The sequence below is a fragment of the Gossypium hirsutum genome, chromosome A07, assembly GCF_007990345.1.
Source record: "Gossypium hirsutum isolate 1008001.06 chromosome A07, Gossypium_hirsutum_v2.1, whole genome shotgun sequence".
Taxonomy (NCBI): Eukaryota; Viridiplantae; Streptophyta; class Magnoliopsida; order Malvales; family Malvaceae; genus Gossypium; species Gossypium hirsutum.
Window position 1 is genome coordinate 93,022,112 of NC_053430.1, and position 3,706 is coordinate 93,025,817.

General features: G+C 25.6%; 1 non-coding gene across 1 annotated transcript; it reads right to left on the minus strand.

Moving 5' to 3' along the window:
* Positions 1-2,105: 2,105 nt before the first annotated feature.
* Positions 2,106-2,178, minus strand: TRNAK-UUU (transfer RNA lysine (anticodon UUU)). Its single transcript has one exon. It is a non-coding gene; the product is annotated as a tRNA-Lys (tRNA).
* Positions 2,179-3,706: the final 1,528 nt, after the last annotated feature.

Below are 3,706 nucleotides of genomic sequence, written 5' to 3' on the forward strand. Positions count from 1 at the left end.
AATTTAAAAAATGTTAATAACATTACAAAAAAATCTTCATCTTCTTCTTCACTCTAACATCTTATTTTTTAATAATATTACAAAAATTAATTGTATTTTGATTTCATTCATTCATTCAACTTCATAAGAAAGAAATAATACTAATATCAAATAATAAAACTATTACTAAATATAAAATAATAATATAATGAAATTTTAACATTTTTGGTGAAAACAAAACCTATTAAATGACTCAAAGCTATTTTTCTTGATTCATTAAATGCTACTTGAATAAAAATATTATGCTACTAAGGTAATTTAATATTATCAATATTATAGCTATAATGGTAAAAAAATTTAAAATAATAAATATAATTTAATCTAAATTCAAAGTCTAATAATTGCTATAAAAAATGAATTTTTAATAAAATAAATATAAATAAAATTAGTTTATTTTTTTATATAAATACACTAATAATAAAATAAAATTACATTTATTGCTATTTTATATTAATAATATTTTGTCATATTTATTAATAAAATATATTATATCATCATATATGTTGTTGGTTATTGATTGTTGATATATAAAAGTATATTAGTTCTAGAGCTCAATCCTTAATTTTCTTGTTAGAGTTTAGTTTAGTATCCATTTTCATCATTATGTTTTTATTAAAAAAAATATTACAAATAATTATATGATAATATTGAATTATTTATGTAATTAAAAATAATTCTTGCAATTTGCAAATGGTTATGATCGTGTTGAGTAATTTTCTATACGTCTTATTAAATGGAACATTCGGGTATTTATACATATTATCACTATTCATGATTTGATTTTACTGTTTATGGACTTGACCCCACTATTCATAAGATTGACATTCTGAGTAGACCTCTAGCATGCTGAACACGTGTACCATTTTAGGTCACCTGCTAGACCTCATGGTCCCTTACATGTGAACTCATTGGGTATATACAAGCTGGGATCGCGAACTCCCCTCGACTCGTGTGAGTTGATATCGCAAGCTCTCCTAGCTGTCTTTTCCCCATAAATGTCACACATATCCATCTGGTGGGGCCTAGTTGGGCCGTGGGTAGGCGACTCAGATCTCATCTAAGTTTCGGGTTGGTGATCATTAATGTATAACGTATTGCAATATAAACAATAAATATATTATAACATTGTTGTTATATTTTTACCAAAGAAATTGTAATTTATGAAAAAAAAGTTAAAAGTTATCATAATTTAATTAATTAAAAAGGTGGAAATAAAGGACAAAAAGTGGCAGACATGTAAGCATTTGAAAATGCATGAGGAGGCTGAATGAGAGGTTTTATTATATTTTATGTGAGGGGAAGAAGAACATGGTGGGGCAAAGCTTGCTTATGGTTTGATAAACATCAAAGCTTTAGAATTAGACTCTTTAACCACCTCATAATTATGCTTGGTTTGAGATAAGCAGCATCCACATGCATGGTTTGCTTTTCTTAATTTTTTTATTTTAGGACCACTTTGTCTTGGTTTATCATTCCAAAATAGGTGTCCTTTTAATATTGAATCTTTTTCTTCTCTCTCTCTTTGTCCACTTAATCAGATTAGTGTATATATATTCCAAATCCTAAAGGCAACATAAGCACCCTAACTTGCATGAATTGACTGGATTCAGCTTTTCAAAATTATAATTACTACATGAGAAAAGCAATACAAATGGAACTCAAGATTCATTTTAACTGGTTTATAAATTTTGGGGTTTGAAATTCTAAGATTTGCAAGTTGTTTATCCATCACACACAAATATAATTCTCAACAAGAGACTAGTGTATAGATTTTGTCAACTGTGATTGAAATCTACATTGTCCAATTTTCCATTAATTTGGCATGTTTAGATGAATGCACTCTTAAGTGGCATCGAATATAGAAGGTTACCACCCTAAACGATACACTAAATTCGTCATAGGCTGTGGCCTACTTTGTGTTTATACGTAGCATATTGCTTTGAAAATTTCAGGAGAAATGCCAAATTGCCAATTAAACCAATAGGAGAAGAATTGGGAGCATAAAAAAGCATCACTGCTCCGCGAAATCTCCATTCTGACAAATGACACTTGATAAATTTGAAGAACGCCGTCTGTGGGAATCGAACCCACGACCACATGGTTAAAAGCCATGCGCTCTACCGGCTGAGCTAAGACGGCATTGTTGATATTCTTGCGCTTGTTATTTATTTAATGCAAAGTAAATTAGGTGTTTTGATATGATATGTTTATGTCTACTTAAAGCTGGGCGCCGGCGGTGGATGACTCTCAAATAATTTTTTTTTAATTTATAAAATTTTAAATTAATAATTATAAAATTGTGCTTTAATTTTTTAAAAATAATAAAATTTTAATTTAATCGTTTAAAAATTATAAATATATAAGTTATTAAAATGATAAAATTAAATTTTTACTATAATAAAAATATACAATTTATTTTAAAAAAAATTATATAATTGATGTATTGTTTCTATTAAAAAATTTAAAATAATTTCATAAAGAAATCGATGGGGCAAAAAAATTTGAAAAGCTCCTATTAATATTTCTGAATAATAATTATTTTTATATAAAAATAAATAGATCTCTCTTTATTCACTAAAACCACAAAATCCGTAATTCTTTTATTTCCTTTCCACACTTATCTTCTTCTTTTTTCTTCAAATTTCACTTATTCTCTCTGAGTCTCTCTTTAATTTTTACAAGATAGATGTTAAAAGTTTCTATATTTTCAAACGGGTCTCTTTAATTTGGTAATAACCTTTTTTTTTTTCAAGTCTTATTGATTAATCTTAAGAAAATTAGGGATTTAGCTTTTCTTATGATAGATTAAGGTTTTTATGCAAGATTTAGTTATTATTTATTGAATTATTTGGGGATGATAATTTTGTATGAAATTCTTAATATTGTGATCGAGTAATAATTTTTAGAGATTGATTAATACAAATCATTGAAGAAATTAGATTTGATTGTACTTATAATCTTGAATTTCTTGAATATCGATTAGAAATTTAACATTTTTTTTAGAAATTACTTTAACAAGTGTGATTATTATGAATCTTGTGTTTAAAAAATAGATATATTGTATTCTCATGGCACGAAAAAGAACGTAAGTGATTTTTATTTTTTTGAAAAAAAATATTAATTATTTGTTGATTTTATGAACACTTTTTACGTGCTTAAAAATTGAATTTATTTATTCTAAATGTATAAAAAAATGAATATTTTAATTGAAAATTTCACTAATGAAGCAAAGAAAAAACAATAAGAAAACATATATTATACATTAGTTAATAGCAACTTTATAAATATTTTAATTTTTTTTAAAAATTAATTACTCAATTTAAAAATTCTAGATATGCCTCATTGCTCTTGAGCTGACAACCACCAACCAACTTTTCTATAACACGGTTGGTCGATCGAGTCTTACCTCGATTGACATGGATATTGTTATAAGTGCAAAAGGACGTGAGTATTTAAAAAGGGTACTTTTCATGGTTTCAATATTAAATTTGATTTTTTTCCCTTAGACGTTTTTTTTTCTGGTAATTGTATTGATTTTTTATTTAATTTTGTATTTATATTTGGCAGAGTTATATATTTTATTATCTAAAGATAAAGATGTAAATTTTTTAGTGCTTAATTTGAGTTTTATGATTTATTTAATGAAAATTAATTGTTGATATTATTA